General features: G+C 38.7%; 1 long non-coding RNA gene across 1 annotated transcript in view; it reads right to left on the reverse strand.

The window, feature by feature from the left end:
- LOC134739151 (uncharacterized) overlaps positions 1–5,516 on the reverse strand; it is a 61,829-nt gene extending 56,313 nt beyond the window's left edge. Inside the window, exon 1 of the long non-coding RNA XR_010125672.1 lies at positions 5,355–5,516. This is a non-coding gene — a long non-coding RNA (uncharacterized LOC134739151). The remainder of the gene's footprint in view (positions 1–5,354) is intronic.
- Positions 5,517–27,519: the final 22,003 nt, after the last annotated feature.

Consider the following 27,519-nt stretch of genomic DNA (forward strand, 5'->3'; position numbering starts at 1 on the left):
TTATAGGAATTATAATCCATGTGGAAAAATTAACCATATTGGTGAAATATTTAATAGTTTAGGAACATTTTGTACTTTGATAGTTTCAGAACAAAACCTCTTTGTGACTATTCAAACAAAGAAAATTTTTTAAAAATGTAGTCAACTTGTGCTTGTCTTCCTTCTACCACCAAACTGGGTTCAGTGCCACTAACAGTAAGGGCTCCAGAGAAGAGTCAGGGGATAAATGGGGTAAGAGTGAATTTTGTTCATGTTTGGTATTATGTCTACATAAACATTTCATAATGTCTTTGAAACCATACACAAATAGTGAGTGATTTAAAAATTAGAATTTTGCATATCTCAGGTTTTACATACCAACATGAGCTAGAAGTACTCTGTACTTCTTTCATGCTTGTTCTGCTCTATTTCAGGAGAATGTAAAGATTATACTTCATTAATATTTTTCTCCAAAAGGTTTCCAAAGCATTACGTACAAAAATCAGATGAATATATGGACATTGCCTCAATTTTTCTGCATAGCAGGCTCACATCTGTGATTAAAAAGTAAAGAACTGGAGACTTTCCGTTTCTAGTCTGGCCTGTGAAGAACTTAGAAGTTGTCACACTTTCTAACAAGAAGCAAAAAGCTGAACAACCCGAAAAATCAACAGCACTTCTTAGAGCTGTCAGAGAACTGAGGTCACAGGGCAAACCACTGCCCCAAACTTGAAGAGAGCAATAAGCAAATACAGAGAATTGGAATTTACCACAGCAGAAACCCCAGGGGCAGGTTAGAAAACCTCAGCCTAAACTAGTAGCAGAGCAGGAAAAGTTGAACGTCTAGAGGCTGAGTGAGAACCAGCCTGAGACCTTACAATTTTAGGAGGACCCGGGCATAGGGGATCCCTAAGGCTTTGTGAGTTTTACCTCTGGGAACTCTACCACGTCCATGTCCTGATAGTGAATATTGGAGAAAAATCTCCCTATGCTTCTGGCGAGAGAATGAAAAAAGAATCTATCTGTTCTTTTTAACAAGTGCTGTCCTCAGGACCAGAAGCTAACCTGCTCGAGTTTTATGAGAGCCCAACCTACATGGGGGAAGGGAAATATCCAATGCCAGCCCTCTGTAGCCATCCTGTCCAGCCTAATAGGGGAAATAGCATTGAGAAGCACTGGCGAAGTACAGGCCTACAGAAACCCTGAGACCTAATCATAGGATACAGAATGCTTTTCTTCCTTCATACCTTACCACTACACCACTAAAGGCCTAGTTACTAGAGCTTCTTTTATGTATATACCATGTATGATTTCAACAAAAAATTATAAGGCATACAATACAGAATATAAACATTAAAAGGCAAACAACACAGTTTAGAGAGACAGAGCAAGCATTAGAACCAGAGTCAGCTATGACAGGTATGTTGCAATTATCCAACCAGGGATGCAAAACAACTATGATTAATATGCTAAGGTCTCTACTGGAAGAAGTACACAACATTCAAGAACAGATAGTGCAGAGAGATGGAAATTCTAAGAAAGAATCAAAAGAAAGCCTAGAGGTCAAAAACACTTACAAATGAAGAATGCCTTTGACGGACTTATTAGTAGATTGGACACAACTGAGGAAAGAACCTCGGAGCTTAAAGATATGAATAGACATTTCCAAAACTTAAAAGTGAAGAGAAAAATAAAATTGGAAAAAAAAAAAAACCAAAACAAAATATCCAAGAACTCTGGGACAACTAAAAAAGATATACCATGCACATAATAGGAATGCCAGAAGAAAAGGACATAAAGAAAGGGGAAGAAGCAATATTTAAAGCAATAACGACTGGGAATTTCCTCCAAATTAATGTCAGACAGCAAACCACAGATCCAGAAAACTCAAAAGATCAGTGAGCAGGATAAATGCAAAAAAGCAAAACAGGAAAACAAAATAAAAACCCCCACACCGAGGCATACCATGTTCAAACTTCAGAAACAAAAAAAAAAATTTTTTGGAAAGAAGTCAGAAGAAAATAAAAAGCACCTTACTTACAAAGGAACAAAGATAAGAATTACATCCAACTTCTTCCCAGAAGCCATGCAAGCAAGAAGAGAGTGGCGTGAAATACTTAAAGTGTTGAGAGAAAAAAGAACACCAACCTAGAATTTTGTACTCCATGAAATTATCCTCTAAAAGTGGAAGAGAAATAAAGACTTTCCCAGACAAACAAAAATTGAGGGTCTTTGTTGCCAGTAGACTGAGAAATGTTAAAATAAGTTGTTCAGAAAGAAGGAAAATGATATAGACTAGAAACTCAGATCTACGTAAAGAAAAGAAGAGCGTCAGAGACTGCATGAAGGTGAAATAAAAACTTATTTTTCTCATTCTTACTTGGTCTAACAGATAATAGTTTCTTCAAAATAATAATAGCAACAATGCATTTGATTATATATGCTTATGTATAAATGAAATGAATAACAGCAACGATACAAAAGGAAGGGAGGAAATAATTATACATTTTTAAAAGCCCTTAGAATGTACAACACCAAGAGTGAACTCTAATATAAACTATGAGCTTTGTGCATGTGTGGGGACAGGAGGTAAATGGGAACTCTACACTTTCCTCTCGATTTTGCTATGAACCTAAAACTGCTTTTAAAAATAAAGTTGGCTGGGCGCGGTGGCTCACACCTGTAATCACAGCACTTTGGGAGGCCGAGGCAGGCAGATCACCTGAGGTCGGGAGTTTGAGATCAGCCTGATCAACATGGAGAAACCCCGTCTCTCCTAAAAATACAAAATTAGCTGGGTGTGGTGGCAAGTGCCTGTAATCTCAGCTACTCAGCAGGCTGAGGCAGGAGAATTGCTTGAACCCAGGAGGTGGAGGTTGCAGTGAGCGGAGATCGCACCATTGCACTACAGCCTGGGCAACAAGAGTGAAACTCTGTCTCCAAAAAAAAAAAAAAAATTAAAAAACAATTTTTAAATAAATAAATATAAAGTTTAATAATTTTTTAAAGCCCAGCACACTGAGATGTACTATACACCTACACAATGAATAAAAGCAGAAAGTGACATCACCAAGGGTTGGTGGGATGCAGAGCAACAGGAACTCTCAAATTTTACTGACAGATAGATAAATGGTATCCCTTGCAATAATGCTAAGCAGTTTTTTACAGTTAAACATACATCTACTTGAAATAGCAACTCAACTCCTGTATACTTATCATAGAGAAATGAAAACATATTACTGTAATAAAAGAGTTGCACAAGAACGTTCATAACAAATTTATTCACAATAGCCAAAGAATGGAAACAATCTAAATGTCCATCAACAGGAGAATGAATAAACAAATTACAGTATATCAATACAAAAGAATACTATGTAGCAATAAGAATGAACTACTGATACATAGAACAACACGGATGGGTCTTATAGGCAAAATTCTGAGCAAAAGTAGCAAAATGCTGAGAAAAATAATTATCTGATATACATTAATTTCCCTAATCATATGTTATCAGGAAATTGCATATTAAAACAAGATGTGACTACATACCTATTAGAATGACTAAAATCCAAAACACTAACAACAAATGCAGGCAAGGATGTTAAAGCAACAAGAATTCTCATTCATTGCTGGTGGAATGCAAAATGGCACAGTCACTTCGGAAGACAGTTTGGCAGTTTCTTACAAAACTAAACATACTCTTACCATAAAATTCAGCCTTTGCACTTCATTGTATTTACCCAAATGAACTAGAAACTTATGTCCACCCTAAAACCTTCACACAGATGTTTTTAGCAGCTTTATTCATAATTATCAAAACTTGGAAGCAGCCAAGATGTCCTTCAGTAGTAAAGAAACTGTGGTGTATTCATACAATGGAATATTAGCACTAAAAACAAATAAGTTATCAAGGCATGAAGACACAGAAGAAACAAATGCATATTACTAAGTGAAAGAAGCCAATCTGAAAAGGGTTCATACTCCAACTATATGACATTCTTGAAAAGGCAAAACTACAGAGACAGTAAAAAAAAATTAGTGGCTGCCAGAAGTTAGAGGGCAAAGAGGGAAGGAAAGACAGAGCCCAGAAGTTACTTAGGGCAGCAAAACTATTCCATATGATACTACAATGGTGAACACATGTCATTAAACATTTGTCAAAACCCATAAAATGTACAGCACCAAGAGTAAACTGTACTGTAAACTAGTGACTTTGGGTAATAACGTGTCAGTGCAGGCTCATTGATTATGAGCCAGATGTTGACAGCAGGGGAGGTTGTGGATGTGTGGGGACAGGAGGCATATGGGAATTCCCGGTACTTTTTGCTCAATTTTGCTGTGAATCTAAAACTTCTCTGTATTTAAAAAAAAAAAAAGTAAAGAATTGAATGTTTTTTTTTTTTTTTTCTGAAAAGAGTGGCTGTGAATCTAGTAGACATTGACAGTGTAATGGAAAAAAGAAGAGAAAAGATAGAGTTCAGTAAATACCTGTGATGCAAGAATAGAGAGTTTTAGTTCACTAGCTAGTGGGATGTATAAGAAAATATCCCTAAGGTGTCTATAAATGTAGAGATTGACATTTTGAAAAACCAGCAAAAACTTTGTGGGACTTCATTCATAAATGGAATGTCAACATAAATTGGCACAATTTATATAGCTAGCACAGAAAGGAGAATTTTGTCACTGAATTTATGAAAAACCTGAAGGATAAATATTTTATTTTCAAGAGAATTTTTAAGAATATTGTAAACTGAATAAAATATCATGTTGCTACTACTGTAAGAACAAGTTTATCTCCATTATCGGTGACAACTTTCAGAGGACTACAAATCCAGTGTCGCTTGGGGCTCTGTAGTTTCTAGTTCCTTTGGAAGAACTATAATACATATATTTTCAGCAAACAGACAGTACCACAAATCAGCCAGCCTATTTTAATATGTCCTTGCCCAATCAAAGGAAATGATGAATTAACCACAAACATCAACACTGTTAATGTTTATTGGTTATTTAAAATATCACAATAAACTAAATAACACAACCAGTTTGACACTCACTTTTTAGATAAGTTTTGTTCATCTGTATTTACTTTTGTTTATGTTTCTTTATTTCCCCATGTTAGTTAATTAACACATATACACATAGACATCTACACATTCTTCTCCCAGAATTTGCTGCTTAAAATGTATAAAAGTCATTTTCTTTTGATTGTTAATATGGTATTTGTTCCAAAATCTGTTAATGCTCTCATTTCTTCTGGCAATGTGTTAATTGCTAACAAAAATAAGGTTTTGTTTACATAGTCATTACATCTACAAACACTTAGAAAATTTTGTTTGTCTCTTAAGAAAAGTAACAGTACGAATGAAATGGTCACTCACCAATTAAAGATGGTAGCTGACAACCATAAAACACATTATTCTGTTTCTTGCCTCTGTATTTGCTACTTTACATTAAATTCTAAATTTAATAAAATATTTCATTTAACTCTCTCTCCAACGTCACCAAAATTTTCCCCCAATATCTGAGAGACTAAAATGCAACCTTACTTGCCTGAGTTCTTATCCTAAGTAGTCACTGTTCAGCAAGCAGGCAGCGTGTGTCCCTACAGGCACACGATTCAAACCAAGAAATAGAAAAGTCTTGAAAAAACTTTCACATTCAAAAGCGGCACCTTTGTTGATCTCCGAGAGCTCTGGTACAGTTACTCAGCTTGTTGTCAGTTTTTGTCACTAAAATACTGCCACCTTCAGGAAGAAATGTAGGAATCTGCAATTGCATTAGTGAGGGAATCTGACTGAGAACCCTTAAATCCAAATTCCACACTGCCCTTTATTAAAGCATAGCTATAATGTATCCTGTTATTTTTTCTATATAACTAAATATTAGTAATCTAGTTTAGTAGTTTTTTTCCTTAATAGCTTTTTTTTTCTGAATAGCTAGACATTACAGTGAAAAGCTGCCCAGAAATAACAAATGAAGATAATTCACTATTATAGATAAAAGTAAAACTTCTTCAGTAAGACCAGGGATTCTCAGGTATTAAATTACAAAACATGAAGAACAAGCTACAAAATATTTTCTATACTCAAATAATGAAATATACATATACAGAAAATATTGGTACACAGTTTTAAGAAATAATTCCATGACCCATTTATACATTTTACAAGAAATATATCTCTTTAAATCCTCTTTGAGGATGCTAAAATAGGATTTTTCCCCTTTACCTTCTAGGTCCTCTTTCATTTATCAGTTAACATAAAAATTAAAAGTAACTTTGTGCCAGCTTTCTAGTGTTTCAATGGAATATTTCAGTTCACATCAAGAATGTTCTCGTTTTCTCTTTTTCTCTCTCCTGCTTTAAAAAAAATTTCTAGAAGTTCAGCTCTCTATTTCATAATCTGCTCTTGGTCTAATTTTATTTCATTTCCTTTCACTTATTCTTTCCCTTATCTTCTTTTCTACCTTCTTCTCCTCTTCATTGGTTTATTTTTACTTAATTTAGAAAGTCCATTGTAATTAGCCAATTTCTTTTATGTCCTATAAGCAATATATACAGAGCCCTCTTTCTGTTTTCCCTTTATTCAAAATCCATTCCCTGTTCAGACAATGCCAACAAGTACTTTTCATAAACAGTTTTTTTAAAAAATGTATGATTATTGTGAAATGTCACAAATATTTTACAAAACACTAATTATAGAGTCTGATTGGAAAGGACACATATACAAAGCCTTCTCTTATTTTAATCCTCAAAGCAGTTTGTCAGATCGCCCCAGGTTAATTTCAAAATTGAACAAATTAAAATTTCAATGTGATAACTTTGGGAAGAAGGAGGAACTTTACAAAATAATTTTGATATTCCCCTAAAGGAATTGAGTGAAGACAATAACCACTACAAATCAAGTTTCTGGAAAAAGAAGATTATTAAAAGAGGAGCCATACTATCAGATATTAATAATAATTAAAACTATGTGGAATCAGTGTCTGAAAACAAGAACAGATGAAGGGAGTGCAAAAGGACCCTAATATAGATAAGAATTTAGCAAGCGTTAAAATGAGGGCAGATTGCTTATTTTTAAAATGATGTTAGAACAATTGGTTAACTATTTGAAAAATAAAATTAGAACTTCTACTTCATAAATACACCAAAATGAAATAAATCCAGAAAAACTAGAGTGAGCCATTTGAAAATTAAGGTCTATTTTAAACACAAATGAATACTTATTTGATTACAACGCAGATAAGGAAGAAACAATAAAAAGACTGATAAGTGGATTAACCTAAAAATTAAAAGCATCTCTGTTTAAAACATCATAAATATAATTAAAAGGCAAATGGTAACTTGGAAAAAATATTTTCAACATTAATGGCAGCTAAACGTTTAATATCTTTACATTAGAAGACATCTTACAAATAATAAGATAAATACCTATACAGCAGAAAATGAGCAACAACCTTGAGCAGACCATTCAAAAGAAACATTCTTGTCTCATTAACATATTTTTTAATGTTCAATCTCATTAGCAATCAAAAATACAAATTAAAACAGCAAGTTTTGCTTTTAAAATTGATGAATATTTTTTAAATTTTAATACCTGGTTTCACCAAGGGTATTGCAAAAATAGCGTTGCCATACAAACTTTTGGGATGACAACTGACAATGTATATCCATAGTCAATCCCCTTACCCTTCACCCAGCAGTTTCTTAAGACACAGTCCTGTATGTTTAAGGAAAATAATCAAGATGTAAAAAGAAATCTGTATATGAGAATAATCTCAGTGGAGACTGGAAAAATGAATAATGGCAAATATATATAACGGAATACTATTATTTATTCATTTTAAAAAATAATTACATGGGAAAATATTCATATATTTACTAAGTGATTAAACAACTATTAAGCTATATTATGTAATAATCATAATGTGTGATTAAATACACAGAAGAAACTGAAAACAAATTGTTAAAGTAACAGACAAATTTGTTATTTTTCCTGAGTGGTAAGACCATGGTTAATTTCTTTACTTTATTTGAATATTTTTTTGTTTTGTTATTTTCAAACGTTCTACAACAATATGACATTACAAACAAAAAAAGGCTTGTTTTAAAGCAGTGAAGACCCTCATTGCAATTCCATTTCATGTCATATGTAACATACATTTTTAAAAAAATGATTCCTTTGTTCACACCCATAGAATGTACAACACCAGGAATGCACCCTAATATAAATTATGGACTTTGGGTGATACAATGTGTCAATCTAGGTTCATTGATTGGAACAAATGTACCAGTTTGGTGTGGGATGTTGATAGTGAGGGAGACTGTGTGCCTGTGGGAACAGGGAACTCTCTGTACTTTCTGCTAAATTTTTCTGCGAATGTAAAACTGCTCTAAAAAATACAGTAAAAAAAAAAATGATTCCCAGAATGCAAACTGGATGCAAAGTAAATCTGGCACTGCTTAGCACAGAAATATAAAATCATGCTGATTTAGTGAGGAAGGCTTTGAGGTATGCTGAACAGGTGTCTAATAAAATTTTTTGTCTAATAAACTTTTAGATATCAATTGCTTTATGCAAATCTATATCTCACATGAGTATAAAATTAATATATAATATTTTCTCATTTGCCTTCTTATCCACATAGGTAGAAGGAGGTGTCCTATACCAGCTCTGTCCAATATAAAATATGAGTCACATATATAATTTTATTTTACTATTTTCATTTTATTTTATTTTTGAGAGAGGGTCTCACTCCATCCCCAGGCTGGAGTGCAGTGGCATGATCACGGCTTACTGCAGCCTCTACCTCCCAAACTCAAGTGATCCGCCCACCTCAACCTCCCAAAGTGCTGGGCCAGGCACCACACCCAACCTCTCACACATAATTTTAAATTATCTGGTAGCCACCATTTTAAAAAAGTAAAAGGAAATGTGCAAAATTAATTTTAATAACATATTTTATTTAACCCAATATATCCAATTACCATTTCAAAATATAATCAGTATAAAGATTATTGAGACATTTTATCTATTTTATCATATTAAGCCATTGAAATCTGATGTGAATTTAACATGTGCAGCACATCTCAATTTGGTTGCTAAATTTTCACTGGAAATGCTAGATCAGTATTTAGATTTCATAAAACTTACTGTTGAAAAAGTAGATTAACATACCCAAGTTTTTCCAAACATAATTGTTTTAATGACTAATTGAGAATCTGTTTTAAAATTTAAATTATAATTCAAATTCAAGTTTCTCAGTTGCACTAGCACATGTAGCTAGACGCTAATTTGTTAGACATATCTCTTCTTGGAAGAGGTTAATAGTGAAATATTGTCACCGGACATGCTACTTTAGGGGAATAGGCCTGAATACACCTACTACTCAGCAAGTCCAAACCTAAATTTTAATCATGTTAAAAGAATGTAAATTGTGTATCCTTACCTACTTTCTTGGCCTTCTTTAATATCACTGAGTCACATACGTGTTAAGTTATTCTTAGCAAATTCATCTGCAAAAAGGGAAGTCATTTCCTACACTGAAAATGAGTTATTGCTCCCAGTAATCAATTGGCTGCATAATTTTACTTCCCCTTGCTGGACTAAGGGATGATTCTGCCACTATACAATTTCTAATAGTAAAGACTAGGAGTGTGAAAAGTGAAAAAAATACAGGCATATTGCCATTTATAGTAGATTGATTTGTGACATCACAGGCAACAGAACTTCCTCACACATTTAAGAAGTCTTGCATGACCCAAAGGAGTGAAACTAATGAACTGTCCAAATTTCAGCTGTGTTTTGCAGCTTGCCGTACAAATTGGACAAGCCCTTTACTATTAGAAGCCATTCCTCTGGTGGCATTCATGACTGTAATATTTTAAATTCATCACAAACTGGACTCAAATTCTCATACACTGGTATGGAAAGTTGTTTCCTGTACTAGCAATGGAATAGCTAAAATAGAACACACACAAACATGGCTTCCAATGATGATAGCTGTTTGGAAAAATAATAACGTATCACGACGAATGTCCCTTTCCTTCCTCGGAATAAATGTATTCCCCCAAATGTATTTCTTCACTTGGTAACATAAGTAAAAAAGCAAAACCAGCTAGGATGTGATCTGCGATAAACTAAGAGTGTACATGAACCACTAATTCCAATGTGTCAGTCAATCAGTCATCGAAAAACTGTAATTGTATTGTCTGCCAGGCACTTCAACCATCCTCAGGATACATACATAAATAATACGGTTCCTAATTAGGGAGGTTAGATTTGTAGACAGCAGAAGATAAGTAACAGCATAAGGTAGCATGTAGTCAAGTAGCAAGTGAGTGACCCAGATAACAACTGTTGTAGGACTAGAGCACTGGTTCTCAAAGTGTCTGCGGAGGTCCTCGAGACTCAGGGGTTCTGTGAGGTTAAAACTATTTTAAAGTACAAAGGTGATATTTGCCTTTTTCACTTTGCCAGTGTTTTCACTGATGCTGGGTGAAACTGTGGTGGTCTTGGCACAAAGCAAGGAAGTGGCATCAAATTGTAGCAAAAAAAAAAAAAGTTTCACTCAAGAATGTACTGGATAAAGCAGTAAAAAAATATATTATTTGACTAAATTTATTAAATCCTGACCCTCTAGGGTATGTCTTTTTAATATTTTGTGGGACAAAATAGAAATAATACGTAAAGTGCTTCTATTACACACAGATGTATGAGGGCTGTCTAGGAGAAGCACTAGTACAATTGAGTTTCAAGTTGAACTAGTCACTTTTTTTAACAGAAGAGCATTTTTATTTGAAAGAACAACCAACTGACAAGACAAATTGTGGTTATTCAGACTCGAATATTTGGCAGATTTTTTTTCTCAGAAATAAACAAAGTGAGCCTGTCACTTCTAGGAAAACAATTGACAAGATTTTTTTTTAACCAATGATAAAATTATTTGAACTTACAAGTAAAAATTAAAATATTGGAAAATTCATATCCTAATATGTAAAATATTTCCTGATGAAATACAACAAATGAATAAGATATTTTTGATATTGTACAATGAAATAGACATTTGGAAGAGCTGCATAATTCAGTGAAGGAATAATTTCCCCGTGACCGTTACATGCTGTTACAAATCACTCACTATATTATGCTTTGCGTAAAACATCCAAGCAATAGACCAGTGAGTTTTAATATAACAGAATATGAAAAGTTTATTGATATGGACTTAAATTCCCCATTGCAATTAACTTTTTTGAAATTATCATTTGAAGGATTTTGTAGTAGTATTAAAGACTATCCACAATTATCTGAAAACATTCCTTTCTTCAATGATCTTTCTCTTTGGGGACAGATTTTCTTATGTACTTAACCTACACAACACATCACAATAGATGAAAATGGAGAAGCCAATATGAGAATCCAGCTGCCAGATATTAAAGAGACTTCCAAAATATAAAATAACATTTTTCTCAAATTTTTGTTTGGGAAAACACTTATTCTTTTATTAAAATGTGTTATTTATGTTAATACGTAATGGCCTTGTCATTATTATAAATTAAGTAACTCAAGTAACATATTTTAAACATTTCTCCAATTTTAATTTCTAATACAGTAGTATCAATAGATGCAATCCTCATAAACTTATATAAACAAAAGCTTTGTGGGGCTTTAAGATGAAAATATTTGAGAATCACTGGACTAGAGAAAGAGCAGCCATTAGGAGAAGTTAGAGAAACCGTTCTCTGGGACCTGCTATTTCATAATCTCCAAACACACCCTTCCTCCTCCAGCGCTTTATGACCCAGACTGAATGGTGATGATTATTTAGAGATGGCCAATTTACACTAATGTTCTTCAGGTAACAGTTATATTTGTGAAAATGCAATATAAAATCCTTAAATGCAGCACAACTCCTTCATAATCACAGACCTTCTATTAAGTGGCAGAACTAATAACACATAGAATAAATATATGAGATTTTGCCATGTATCAGTGGTTCTTTTTCATGTCCAAAGCCTCCCTTTTAACATTTATTATTATCATTTTCCAACCCTTCCATGGACCTAATATAATTAAAGATATTGTCTAGCAAACAAGCTACATTTATTAACAGTAAATTTATTTTCCTACTTTGGATTGACTTTCTGCAATGCCAGGCAAAGCAAAAACAATAGAATTTTCTGCAGTAATCAGGCAATATCTGTTTAGATTTTTGAAAATTTAAAATAGGTTGTAGATTCCTCCCCACCCCATCATTACTTCCAAAAAGCACTTGGGATATAGAAACTCAAGGCTGAGATCCTCTGTGGCCTGTAGGTTTTGGTTTTGGTTTTGTTTGAATTTAGTTTTTGGTTTTTGGTCACTTAAAATCATGATAGAAATAAGTTTTCCCATTTTTGCTCAGTGATCAGTTATCTGAGAATCCAAGGTTTGAATCCCTTATACGGATACACGCAGTTTTAGGGTTTGCAGTGAGACAATGAAAAAGCCTGGGCTCTAAAATCAGAAAATGGCCTTCCAGTTAATAGCTGTGTAAATGTAGGCAAGTCGATCAAGTTCACTGAACCTTAGTTTCCTTATATGTAAAATGGAGCTAATCATATCTACCTTGCTTAGCTGGTGTGTGGCACAGGAAATGACAGACATTATTATTCAGCAAATAAACCAAGTTGTGCTATAAATCCATAGATTGCTTTCAATACTGAAATTGTTATTTCATATTATTGCCAATTTGTGGCAAAAAAAATGTAAAAGACACTTTTGTGATTGGTCCTTGGTACAGTTTTGCTCCTTTAAACATGGACTAAAACGTGCCCATGCTCAGTGTGCAGGTCCTTAAACACATTTGAAGGTGAACAGTGCTGGTCCCTGACAAACTTAAAAATTGTTCAGGTTTATCTTTAGGCACAAAGAATAATCTGTGTTCTCAAATGCCATAGTGACCTCTATCCCACGGTTTAACAGCTGTAGGGCTATCCATAGAAGCAGCTGGGCCTCTGGTTTCTCTTAGTATCATGAACCCAATATGGAAATCCTCCCACTCAGATTTAACTCACATGACTTCCCTGACCTCGACCACAAGTTGGTCCTTTCCTTCCTCTAATTCCTCCTCTCCCCTCTCAGATACAGATTTTATACTTTCCTACAAATGTTCTACGACTTTAATTAATATTCATCATTAATTTGAAGACAGCCTATATTCTGACATCATGATATGAACTTTCCATGTTAATGAAATTTCTGACAATTTAGTGTGCTATTGAAATTCTTCCCGTCTCTAGTGGTTATGGCTGCATTTCTAAAATCTGTTATGGTGTTGGAAAAATTACATTAAAAGTAGATATCATCAATGTTTTGTTCATTATTGTAATAAAATGAAAACGTCTTAGTGTTGTGTCATAAATCCTATAATTAGACTGTAATCCTTCCCTCCCTTCCAAAGGTATTTCAGGGATTAGAGTTTTTAATTGTGCATGAGATTTATAAAGTAGGGGCACAGGCTTGTTACTACTATTACATTTTTTTTTCATTTGGATAATTTAGCCGTTATCACTTCAAAAAGCTATTTAGAGATGACCATAATAGCTAGTCTCTACATTTTTACATTGGATTTTTCTTTCCTCCAAAAAAATTACTGCTCCACAAACCCCAAATATATTTTTAATTAAGGGAAAAAGTGTTCATATCTGAGAAAATGTGGATTTGGAGAACATACAGAACCTTTCCTCGGGAATTCCGAAAACTCAAGCGCTCTGGCTTACCAAGTGAGATAGGTTTTCAGGAAACCCCAGCCCCTCAGGACTCTCGATCTGGACCAATCCCAGCTGCCATAGCTCCGCGCTCCCGGGATGGGGCTGTGTTGCCCACGCCTCGCGGCGCGGGCGGACACACACCCTGCTAGGACTAGCTCAGTCCTCCCAGTTTCCCTTCCGAGATGCCTCGGAATCTTTACCACGGTCATCAAACGATTCTGTGGATCACTAGTTCCCAATTTCTAGGGACAGACGCCCTTTTAAAACTCAACGTAACAGACCACTACCCTCCAAACAGACTGTGATAGCCGTACTTTTAAATTCTCCACTGATTGAGAAAACTCAAAAACAATTAAAAACTCCAATAGAGCCAACAGTACTTTCAAATGACTGTATATTTTAATTATAGTATTTGCATACAACTGAGTTTATTTATCTATGCTGTACGCTAAGTTTACGGGCAGGCTTGGTGCACAGATGGTTTCGCCCACCCTTTGCACAGGGGAAGCCCCCCAGGCGCCCAGGCTCGGAGGCCCAAGTCCCGGCAGCTGCTGCGGTGGACTTAGAAGCAGCAGGTCCTGCTTCTGCCCCAAACGTTCAATATAGTCGGATTCCCGGGGACAGCAGTGCAGTCTGCGCGCACATCGCCGGGGCATCGCAGGACACCTGCTGCCCCCTATCGGTGGTGAGAACAATAACCCGAACCCGGTTGGAATCAACTGGAAGAGGCCTTTTGAAAAAAAAGAGTATTCCAGGACTACGCAGTAGCCAGACGACTCTCTAAGAGCCTGGGTTTCCGCAGTCAGCTCCGACTGCCTCGTTTTAATGCAGTTTTTCGCAAGTGAAGGAGAGCATGCTGGATCGAAGAGGACTCTGACACTGCTTCGGTGAAGGCGGGGGGTGGGGAAGGGGGGTGTTGAAGGGGTTCAAGATACACCCAAGGGTCTATTTGTCTTCCACCTCCCTATTCAGCAACCCATCTGGTCCTTATGCAAAGCACTTGCCTTCGCCCGGGATGGGGACACACATCAGAGCACAGCGTGGTGTTTTCCCAAGCCCCCGAGGCACCTGTCCCCTCACATTACACCTTAAGGAGAGTCCAGTGACCTCTGCTGCAGAGGCGACAAAGGCTCCCTGAGAAGCCGGCCTCAGTGGTGTCCAGGAATGGCTTTCAAACAGCGTGTTACTCCTGTGGTCCCTTTAATAAACATAGGTCTATGCTTCAGAAAAGCAAAAATAAATGCCGAGAAGTAAAAGGAAGCTATCGGCTACCCCGTTACTTCTGAAGCCTGTATATGTGAAATTTTCTTCTAAGACTGAGCATTAAAATTTGCTTCCACTTGGACATAGCCAAGATTGCTAACAGGCTGGGAACGTGTGTGTGTGTGTGTGTGTGTGTGCGTGTGTGTGTGTGTGTTGCTACATACTCTGGGATTTCTAATTTTATTTTCATCACTTTCTCCCCGCTTCTTACTACCCCCCACCCCAATACACACACCCTTGGCAGTATCCTAACTTGTTCACTCTTGTCCACATTTGTCTTGGCGCTCTGGGGAAGAAGGTAAGAATAGACAGACGAACGAAGGTGCGTGCAAGAAAGGAGGGAGGGGAGGAGGTAGAGTCGGCTTGCACACCAGACTGTGCTTGTTTGAGCAGGAATAGTGGCGGGGTGTCTTCCAGAGGATAACGGAAATGCTCCACCACACGCCCACAGCGCAAGTGCCGGCGTCCCCAATCGGCCAGTGGCAGCAGCAGAAGCGGGGTCCACTTTGCCCCTCAGGGGCTCTCGCCCGTCCGCTCTGGGCGTCGGGCTGTCCAGTTTCGCTGCGAATCTGGGAGAGGAAGGAGGCTTAGCTAGCTCCGTTTTCCCTGCCAGTCCGCTGTGGCGGCGGCCCCTGGCCAGGGCCCGGCCAACTCCCCGCTCTTGGGCGGCTGCAGGTGCCCAGTGGCCCATACCCAGCGTGGGCGAAACGCCGAGCTGGCCGAACCTTCCACACGTCCAGCTCGGAGTGCGTCTCAGTCGCGCGGCAGAGGCCCCTGGGCCCGGGCGCTCCGGGTTCCCGCGGCCTGTGGGCGCGGCGCACAAGGGCGCCGGCGGGCGGCGGCAGCTCCCAGGCGGAAGGCGCGGCGGGGCCACGGTCGCCGCCGCAGCCGCCGGGGCTCGGGCGGAAGCGCGGGCTCCGGGGGGAGGGGCTGCCGCGCCCCGCCAAGGCCCAGGGATCCCGGCCCCGAGCGGCTCCCGTCAGTGTAGCAGCGGACCCCGGGCCGCCCTTACCCTCGCCGGGCAGGGATGAGCCCTGCTCAGGTTCAGCCGCAACCCCGCGCGCGGCGGGGCGAGGCCGAAGCCCACGCAGGTCCGCCCGGTGTGCGTCTTTCACTCGCACACACGGAGCCCCTTGCCAGGCGCGCAGGCCCCGGCTACGAGGCCGGCTGCTCCGGCGTCTGCCACCTCCAGGACCCAGAGCCGCCAGCCCTGGGCTCCCGGCAAGCTGTGACTTCCCGGATGGGGCCATGCTTTTCTTCCAGGACAATTGGGGCTCCTCCCCTCCCGGCGATCTTTCTAGGAGGCCACCTCCAGAGATTGCTAGGCGATTTCCTCCCTGCCAGTACCAAACTGTAACTCCTCTCGCTACAGACGCCGAGAACCAAACGCTGACTATTTGGCGAGGGACCACCACCACCCAGAAAAACACACGGTTCAGTGTCCATGGATTGTTTGCATCAGCGAGTTAATGGCGAATAGAAGTTCTCTTTCTGTTTTTGATAGCCCTGATTTTCAAGCGTTTTAAAAGTTACGTTGTTCTGTTTTCTGCTTGGTCAACAACACGGAAAATGGAATATTGCTTTTTTTGTGATTCAAAATCAATTGTAATTACAATGACTTTGAGAATTTCACGGCATCTTGTGAGATAAAATGGAGATGCGCACCTAGGTGAGAGTCACTGGAATGGATTACGTAGTGGCCGGCTGGATCTGGCTAACAGTCTTTGAGGCTCATTCCTTTTCGTTCTCAGCTCGCCCACTCTAGTAGGACTTTCATCTTTAAATTATTTTTTAATTATCATGAGGCTGTCACTCTAAGATAGCAAAGATCGAGCACCACATTTAAGCAGTTCTCTCAAACTACTTTTCCTTTTTTGGGGAAGTAATTCCTGGGCTAATCATTTCAGATCTGAGAACAAAAGAAGTTGCTAAAAAAACAAACAACAAAAAAAACTTTTATTTACGCAACAGATACTTATGGATCGTCTACCTTGCACCAAATACGCACACAGACACACACACACACACACACAGAGTGAATACTGTGGGCTATACAAATAATATATTACATCTGTTGAATGATTAATATGTGACAGGCAATATACTTGCTGTTTAAAAAGCATTCTATCATTTTACCCTCCCGGGGACATATGAAGTAGAGATACTGTCATCCCTGCTTTACCTATGAGAAAAATACAAGTCATGAAGTAACTTACTCTAGGTCACCCAGTTAATAAGTGGCAGGACAGAACACTACACTTTACACCCAGTCTGATACAGAGACCTCAGCCCAACCTCTACACTGTGTCCTCCAGTCAGATCTGGGAATCTGTATATTTTGGAACCACCTTAGGTGAATGTGATAAAAGTAGAACTTGAGAAGCCTTGATGTAATCAAACTTCCTCATTTTCCTGATCAGAAAACAAACTCAAAGAAGCAATTTTTCTGGAAACACACAATTGCAGAAAGAGATTCAGAGAGGCTGTTCCTGGTTTCTTGGCTAAGGTCCTTTCTACTATCCAGACTACATTGGCTCAGTCCAGGAGGAGTCAAAGAAGGTAAATCATTCAACAGTTACAAAAAGTGTACAGTCAAATCTTGATTATCCTTAGTTTCCCCTTCAAATTGCTTGCCTTCTGGATTTTTGACTGTTAATCTAGTTTCTCTCCCAGAGGGAGAGAGAAACTGTGTGAAACTCAATTATTTCATTTCTGCTCATGTTACCTGGTAAGAATGCTAATATTAAAAACGAAAATGGGGGCCAGGCATGGTGGCTCATGCTTGTAATCCCAGCACTTTGGGAGGCCAAGGCAGGAGGATAGTAGAAGTTCAAGACCAGCCTGAGCAACATAGACAATCCATCACCCTCTGCAACCCCCAGCCACACCCCCACCCTATCTCTGCAAAAAGAAAAAAAAAATGGGCATGGTGGTGCATCCTGTAGTCCTAGCTACTCAGGAGGCTGAGGTGGGAGGATCATTTGAACCCATAAATTCATGGCTGCAGTGAGCCATGGTCATGCCACTGCACTCCAGCCTAGGTGTGGTGGTGTGCACCTGTAGTCCAGCTATTCAGGAGGCTGAGATGGGAGTGTTGCTTGAGCCCAGGAGGTCAAGGCTGCAGTGAGCCATAGTGCACCACTGTGTACCAGCCTGGGCAACAGAGAGACCCTCTCTCAAAAGAAAGAAAGAAAGAGAGAACCATGGAGACTACTGCCTTTTCTCAACAACTCTGAGCAAATTATTTCCTTTACTTAAAATCATTTGCTGATCCCCCATCCATTCTACAGGATAAAATTAAAATTAGACTTATGAAGAAGGCAGATAAAATATTACATGATATTACTACTTTTCATCACCCACAATTCTGCCTCTCATCAAACTTTGAGCAATACTAAACACGCTGTAGTCCTCTGCACATATAGTGCTGTCCCCTGCTTTGTGTTCTTGCATTATTCCCATCCTCTGCCTGGCCTTCCTTCCACACCTGTCTCTTGGAAAATGCCATTCATTTCCCAAAACCCTGCTCAGACAGCACCACACATGTGAATTTTCCTGACCCTCTGCTACCTCCCACAGAGCAATAACCTCGCGCTTGTGCAGCAGACCTCTTCTGTTCCTTACATAGTCTCTTTTATGGCTCTTAATCTGTATAATGAGTTTTTCCATATCCTTCTCTTCTCACTAGAGCTCCTGAGGAATCTGTCTATATAAACTTTGTTTAGCGTATCTGAAAACTTAGGAAAGAGGCTAAACTTACTTTAAATAGAATGTTACATTTTCAAATAATATCTTCAGTATGTTTAAAGCAATATGTCCATTTGTCATATACTACGGAATGTCAAAAAAATCTGAAAACAGAGGAAAACATAGTGTATTTATCATACTTTTTCACATTACCCCATTACTTTAAATTTAGAGGTATTTAAACTTCTGGAAACTTTTCTGGAGAATGAGGAAAAACACACTAAGCAGATTTGAAAATGTAACTAAAATACTGTTTAAATATAGGTACACACTGTTTCCTGACTTTCAGACACCTTGTAATCCCGGGACCTAACACTATGTCCCAGTTCCCAACACATAGAATCTGTTGAATTGTTCTAAACTGAACTGAGCAAATAGTTTAAATATCCATTGATCCAGGGCCTTCCAGTTCAGCTCATTACAGTTCAACCTTCTTTCTCTCCTTTTGGTGAGCTCGTATCAGCTTTAGTCACTTTGTCAATCAACCCCTGTATTTGCTCTTTCCATTTGTATTAATGCTTTTAGCTAAATTATAATTGTATGTATGCTGTTTACATTTATTAGGGAAGGAGGTCCCTACATTCTTCCCCACTGGTGACAGTACAAGTTGTTGAGGGTTAAAGACGATTAATGGAGCAATAGAGTAGATAAGGCCTTCAAAACAGCTACTGGATCATTCATTCATTTATTCAACAAATATTTTTTCAGCATCCATTATGTGTCAGACTCTGAGCCAAGGAATGGCCTCCCAGACATGTAGAGGAGTCCTGTTTTATCCAACATCCCTGTACTTGTTGCACAATTTCATACTGCTAGAAGCTTATGAGTGGGCAAATGTTTTCTGTACCATCCGGGACCATGAGGGTGTCCCAAGACTAGCCACTTAAAGATTTTGCTTGAATAAATTTTCCATGTCAGGTCAACTCTTTAGTGAATAAAGCACATTGTGTATATTTATGCAAAATTCAAAAGGTAATTGATAAGTATTTACAGAACCTCTGGAACACAAATAGGTATACCCATGGACCACTTCCTTGACAAATGGTCTCAAGTTAACAAACTTATCTCATATGATAAGGAATCTGCATCTCTAGAAGGGTTTATTTCGCATTTAATATAATAATACCATGACTATCTTATATGTCTGTTTATTTAGATATATTAGTAATGTTTATATGCTCACCACAGGTAATTAGAAAGAATGCCTGTGAGATAATAGGTACAGTTTAATATACTTTTTAATATCATTAAAGTAGACTTTGTATATCACTAGGGAGAAGAATCTAGAACTCTAGATTCTTTCATTCTAAGGAAAGCAATGGGAAATATAGCAAGCTATGGAGAATTAATGAAGTCTGTAGTTCAGAGAAGAGATTATATTCTCCAACAAAAACACTTTGGGAGCTTTTGGCTCAAGAAGCATTTCTTAGAGTACAGATTTGAGAAATAAGGGATATAAACATATTTTTTGGAAATGTAGTTTTATTTATTTATTTATTTATTTTTTAATCCTCAGTGACACTCGGGTTGTGTCTCAATTTGCAAAGCAACCAAAAATATCCAGTTGATTATTTGAGTAATTTAGGCCCCTAGATAAATTGCTTGAATTACCTCAGTAGTTATCACCATTATAATCGTATTAACTTAAATGAGGAGAGGTAACGCAATATATTGGAAATATTTGGAGCCAGATGATTTGGATTCAAATCCTGACTCTTCAGTTTACCAGCTCTATGACCTTGCATCACTTCTTTCCTTTTGTGGCTAAATCCTTTGTGAAACAGGTATATCTCTACTGCCCTGTCTACCAATAGGGGGATACTGTGAGAATCAAATGAGGTAATGGATGTGAAACTGCACTGTGAAATGCACAGCAGTGCAAATGTGTTTCTGATGTAGGTCACACAATTTTCAATTAAGAGAAATATTCCTTGAAATTTAATAAAAGGAATATCCAAATTGGTTCTTGGAATCACTCACAGAATAGAATTCTCTGAATTAGATAACAAGAAACCACTTTCTCAAATATTAGTCCATTTTGTTTTGCTTTGTATTTGATGAGGAAAATGAGTTCTGATACTGCTAGAGCTGCCAAACGATTTCTACTCTGATTCCTAAACTGGTGAGGAAAGCACTAATGCAATGACAAAAAGTATCATTGACTTCTCCTGTCCTTTTACAGAATTTATTTTACTACGAGTTTGTATTATTTTTACTAATTTATTTTATAGGATTCATTATTAGTATCTATAATGATAGCTAATAAAATATTTATAAGGGGGAAATGGGAAGATGGAAATCAAAGGCTACAAAGTTGCAATTATGTCGGTTCAATAAGTCTAGAGATCTGATGTTCAGCATGGGGACTATAGTTAATGACAATGTATTGTATACAGAACTTTGCTAACAAGATTTTTAGGTATTCTTAAAAAACGTTAACTATGCGAAATAATGCATGTGTTAATGTCTTTGACTACAGTAAAGTAGTATGCATATAAAAATATCATGATGTACACATATATACACAATTTAAAAATTATTAATTCTATAGCCATTTAGTCAAACATTTATGAGTTTATATGAAAGGCAGAGGAGAAAACTGAGAAACAAAAAAGTGTCCTATTGCTAGACCTTCATATTTGATTTTGAACCAGTTTTCCCCAAGCAAAAAGATGCTACAAATTCATAATTTTAAACTACTGGTGCTGTTCAAACTGGAAATGAGAGGAAAATGTATTAATAAAAATGGCTGTATAAGAATTAACTAACTCATCGTAACTCAAAACAACACCCATTTCTTCCAGTTAAGTTTTCTGTTTCATTTCCCACCTCTATTTTTCCCTGTAAGTTTGGTGATTTGTGATTAAAATGGACATACTTTTCATAATAATTGCATTAACATGTCCCCGTTTTCATCTTACCTCCTAACTACTGCAGTAAACAGGAAAATTATTGCAAAATGAAAATACAAAAAACAACCTATGGTTTTTTTTTTTAATTTATTTTGGGTAAGGAAAGGGAAAATTTGAGCATCACTGGCCAAAATAAATTACATACAAATTGTGTGTAAAATTAAGTTATTTGATTCTTTTAAAATTCTATGATGTTACAGTCATCTTGAGTGAGTTACTAAACTAAGCTCCTTTCTTTTATTTTTTTTTTTTTTGAGACGAAGTCTCACTCTGTCGAGTGCAGTGGCACAATCTTAGCTCACTGCAACTTCCGCCTCCCAGGTTCAAGCATTTCTCCTGCCTCAACCTCCCGAGCAGCTGGGACTGCAGGCACGCGCCACCATGCCTGGCTAATTTTATTTATTTATTTATTTTTTAGTACAGACAGGGTTTCACCATATTGACCAGGCTGGTCTCGAACTCCTGACCTCGTGATCCGCCCGCCTCGGCCTCCCAAAGTGCTGGGATTACAGGCATGAGCCACTGCATCCAGCCCTAAGCTCCTTTCTGACAGGTAAAGAAGCCAGGTTTGGGCTGGGCACAGTGGTTCCCGCCTATAATCTCAGCACTTTGGGAGGTCAATGCCGGCAGATGGCTTTCAACTCAGGAGTTCAAGTCCAGCCTGGCCAATATGATGAAATCCCATATCTACTAAAAATACAAAAATTAGCTGAGCATAGTGGCGGGTGCCTGTAATCCCAGGTACTTGGGATGCTGAGGCAGGAGAATCACTTGAAACCGGGAGGCAGATGTTGCAGTGTGCCAAGATTGTACCACTGCACTCCAGTCTGGGCGACAGAGCGAGACTCTGTCTCAAAAAAAAAAAAAACAAAAAACAAAGAAAAACAGGTTTGACATGATTTTGGATATCTCTGTAGTGGGGAGTGTAGAGTAAATAACTGATAACTCCCATCTCTTTGCAAATAAGTGATGTTCGCTGGAGGTTTTCCTAGAAAGGCTGAGAAGTGAGTAATATTCAGTTACAGGGTTGTGAAGGTGTCCAGGGGTTTCTACTATGAGTATCTGTATGTGTGGATATGTTAAAGAGATTCCTCGGAGGCTAATGTTCAAAAACACTAGAAAACACCCACTAGAATTATTAATGACTCTGCAGTTTTATGATTGTAGTTTCCTGATTAACTTGGTAAATTAAATTGTTCTTAAGTGGACAGAATAGGAGATAGGTATATGTTTACACAAGATTGTTACAGATGACAAAAGAAGGGGTTTCACAAGGAAAGTCAGGTTAGGTATCACAAGAAAAGAAGGATGAGTAGGCAAACCCTCACAGCACCTCCACGGCTGCAGTTCTTTTATAACTTTCTTCTATTTCTAATCTTCCTTGCAGACTAGAAGGCCTGATTTCTTGCCTTTCCTCAGTTCAGTCCTCAATGCTATTTGAGAGAGTATGGCTTTGCCAGCAAGAGTTCCATAGCCACCGTGTTATCTTGAAGTCAGCAGTGTGACTAGAGGCTGGAGGCTGGAGTAGATTAACCTGATTATGGACTGGCTTGGAACACGGTGTTCCTGGCCTCAGTGCTTGGGCTTCAGCCTTCTCTTCTGACTCTGAGTGTGTAAATCTGCACAGTATGTCTTTTAGCACATAAGCTTCCAAAGAGTACACAAAATTTCTATTTTACTAACTCTGCAAAAGCTCTAAAACAGGGCTTTGACTAACCTCTTGCTGTGTTTGGGGGGACTTTTTCTACAGCATATTGATTCATAATTAGTAAAATTGAATAATAGTAAAACTTTTTTGAGCAATTACAGATTAGTAAATGATATTTGACAATTTTTCCTAACGAATTCATTTAACAATTCCTGAGCAACCACTACGTACCAGGCACTGTTCTAGGCCCTGCAGTTACAGCAAAACAAAACTGACAAAGACCACAGAAGTACAATCTACAGTGCACGAGGTGGTTATAAGTGCTGTGGACAAAAATTAAGCAGGAAGGGCAATGGGGTGGGGGCTATAATTTGTTAAAAATGGCTTCACTGAGAGGGTGAGTGACCTTTAATTAATGACCTGAAGCAGAGCCAGCTGTGTGCAGCATGGAGCGAGAACAGGGCAGGCAGGGAGAGATTACAAGTGTCTAGCCTGTGAAGCAGGAGTGTGCCTGCCACACACAGAAGAGCAGGGAGACCAGTGTGGCTGAGAGAGGGCTGGGGAGAGGAGAAGGAGATGGGGTCAGAGGTCATGGGTGAATGGCACGGACCAGATGCACTGCGCCTTGATGCTGTTGTAAGGGCTTGGCCTTGGTTCTGGGTGAGATGGAAGGGTTCTGAGCAGAGACGTGACATGAGCTGTCTTCTGTTTTATCAGGGTCACTCTGTCTGCTGTGTTGAAAATAACTAGAAAGGGACAAAGGTGGATGCTGGGAGACAGGAGCTGCTGCTGTGGTCAAAGGAGGGGTGACGGTGGATAATGGCAGCAGTGGAGATGGTGAGGAGTAGCACAGGTATTTTGAAGGTAGAGCTGGCAGTATTTCCTGATAACTTTGATAAGGGGTATGAAAGAAAGGGAGGAGTTTAAAAAACAAACCATCAGAAAACCCTAAGAAATGGAGCCTGAGCAACTGAAAGGATAGAGTTACCATTATGTGAGTTTTAGGGAAGCCTGTATGAGGAGCAGGTTTGCGGGGAAAATCAGGGCATTTTAAGTTCAAAATACCCCTATGTGTTCAAACAGAGATGCTGGATAGAAAATTGGATAGTTAAGTCTGGAATTCAGAAGAAAGGTCCCAGCTGGAAATATCCATTAAGAGTTCATTTAAAGCCCTGTAAAGTAGTACAAAGGTGCTATTCAAAATAATTAACAACCAATATAGTAATGATACTAACCAATCAAAGTACTGGAGCACAGTTCTAAAGGGTCAGGTGTCAACCTTTTAGAAATTAGATCCTTGGAAGGTCTGAGGGTCCCAGAGTGAGGCCAGAGTGGCTGGAGAGGGCAGAGGAGAGGGTGAGGAGCAGCTCTCAACTGGCCCAAATGGCAGCATTTCCACATTTTATCAATAGCATAGCACACCAGGGCACAGCAGGTGAAAATTAGCCCTGAAAGAATACAGAACAAGAAGTCCTTCAAGGACTGAGCCCTGGGAAGTCCAATATTTAGAGGCTGGGGGAGGAGGACAGAGAGGAGACTGAGCAGAAACAGCCAGTGACATGCAGAAATGCCAGTTGTGTGGTGTCCTAGGATAACGGTGACTGTAAGGTCCAGTTGCCTGAGATGGTCCAAGTTGAGGCCTGTGTCTCAGCTGTATGTAGTAGTAGTACCACGCGTCTTTCACTCTCGAAAGTATCTTTATTCTGATGATAAATTACCTGGCCTCCCTACATAAAAGCCAAGTGTGTAAGTAGTGTAAAAGTGGTGTAAATAGAAGGAATAATTAAGTATTTAAATGCTGCTCCTAAGACAAGTAAGAGGAGGACTGAGAAATGGTGACTGCATTTAGTGTTATGGAGGTCACTGGGACCCTGTCACAAAACGGCTTTAGTGCTGCGGCAGGCATGAGGACTTGAGGTCAAAGGAAAATAGGAGGAGAGGAATTGGTGACAGTAAATACAGATGCATCTCTTAAGAAGTTTTGCTGTTTAAACAACAACAACAAAAAGAGGCAGAAAATTAATGGTGAGTGGATGGAAACAGGCTAATCGAGATAGGGTTTAGGGAGATGGGAAAATTGCAGTATGCTTGCGACTGGGGGGTACCCTAAAAGAAAGGGGTAAACTGATGCTGAATGAAAAGAAAAAGTGTAGTCAGGGCTATGTTATGACTTCCATGAGCCCTAGGCACTTTTGCCATCATGGGCCCATATTTAAAATATTACACATTATATAAAAGTGAATAAATTCACATATATTAAAGCATTTTCCTTGACCTAGAAGTTCTTACTTTTCTTATGATTTTAAAGGCGCCTCTAAAAGTATCACGAACCCCAGGCACTGTACCTACCAGCCTGTGGATTCATCTGCCCTCAAAGTTGTTAGGTTGGTAAGAAGAGAACGGGGTTGGTGCACAAGTGGAGGGTTGGCCTGAGATGCAAGCCCTGGTTGTTCATCCACAGACCAGGACAGAGGGCAGAGTGCAGGGTACAGGTAGGTGGGTAGATACAGTGATGGGAACGGGTGCGAGGTTTTTTTGGTGTTTTTTTCTCTTGATTGTTTTTATTTTCTCAATGAAATGTAAGCATAGTCAAAAGCTGAGAGTGAGGATGGCGGAGGAGGCATGGATGTTTGAGGAGGGAGGAAAAAGTGTGAAATAGCCACCAAGGAGTGTGGGAGAGTGAATGGACTGGGAAAAATGGAGAAGGATTCCAGGGCAGCAACGAAAGCCCCCTGAGGTGAGGTGAGGAATTTCAAATGAGACCAGTCAGCATGAGTTGTGTGTTTTTCCTCCAGCCACATTCAGCTGCTTAGTTGCAGGGGCAGAGTAGGAAGAGAGTTGGAGTCAAGCGGGGATGGAGTTTTGCCAAGTAAGTATGACAAAGCAAGAGGTAGCTGGGCAGTAAGGTGTATGCACAATGACTATAATAATGGGCCATGGAAATTAACCTGAGTAACGACGGAAGTGGGCATATGAAGAGAGTAGGGATATTGAAATGATAGGAGGTTTGATTGTGGATCCTCGTGAGTCAAAAATAGCTGGAGTTAAGCTGTAGGGGAATTGAATTGGAAAGATGGCTAATGATGGTATGAGAGTGGGATGCCTGAAATTATGGAGGGATGTGCAGTTATTAATAGGAGGCCTACATGTAACACATGAATATTTTTTGTTGTGCAAAAATTCAAATAATCCATTACCTCATACAACCTCCAAATATTAATATAATCACTGTTAAGGATTTGATACATGGCCAGGCATGGTGGCTCATGCCTGTAATCCCAGAACTTTGGGAGGCCGAGGTGAGCAGATCATGAGGTCAAGAGATGGAGACCATCCTGGCCAACATGGTGAAACATCTCTACCAAAAATACAAAAAAATTAGCCAGGTGTGGTGGCGCGTGCCTGTAGCCCCAGCTACTCGGGAGGCTGAGGCAGGAGAATCACTTGAACCTGGGAGGCGGAGGTTGCAGTGAGCCGAGATTGCGCCATTGCACTCCAGCCTGGCAACAGAGCAAGACTCCGTCCGTCTCAAAAAAAAAAAAAAAAAAAAAAGAATTTGATATGTGTCAAATATATATTACACACACATACACACACAAACACATACACACACACATTTAATGCCTATATTTAATTTTTTTACATACATGGGATTATGCTATACATATTATCCCATGCCTTTTTTCATTTAACAATATATTCTACAACTTTTATGATTGTTTATACAGATCTACCTTTTTCTTTAATAACTTCACTCTTTTAAGTTAAATGAACTTCCAATTGAACTGTCTATGGAATATTCTAGACGTGTAGTTAACAGTGGATGTGATGTGAAACTAATGATGCTCAGGCTCTGGGTCCGTCACTCTCACAGGCCCCATCCAGGGATCCTGATTGGGGGTTAGCAACACATTCACATGGCCATAGGTTTTTGTAAAATTTACAAGAGTAAGATATTTCAAATGTGATTAGTTAAGACTAGTCTCTTTACAAATCTCCCCCATGGCACTTTCCCTGTATTGGATGCTGTTGGAGAAGCTGTGAGGATTCAAAGTAAATATTCACTTCTAACGGAATTCATTTCTGAATAAGCATACATTTTCATACCTAATTTTGTATTATTTTTTTAAGAGGGCTCTTTATAATTGAATAAGCTTCAGGCCCTATAAAACTTAGATCTGCCCCTACAAGTTTAGCAATTCTTCTTTAATTGTCCATTTCCTCAA

Source organism: Pongo pygmaeus, chromosome 2 (genome assembly GCF_028885625.2).
Source record: "Pongo pygmaeus isolate AG05252 chromosome 2, NHGRI_mPonPyg2-v2.0_pri, whole genome shotgun sequence".
Lineage (NCBI taxonomy): Eukaryota > Metazoa > Chordata > Mammalia > Primates > Hominidae > Pongo > Pongo pygmaeus.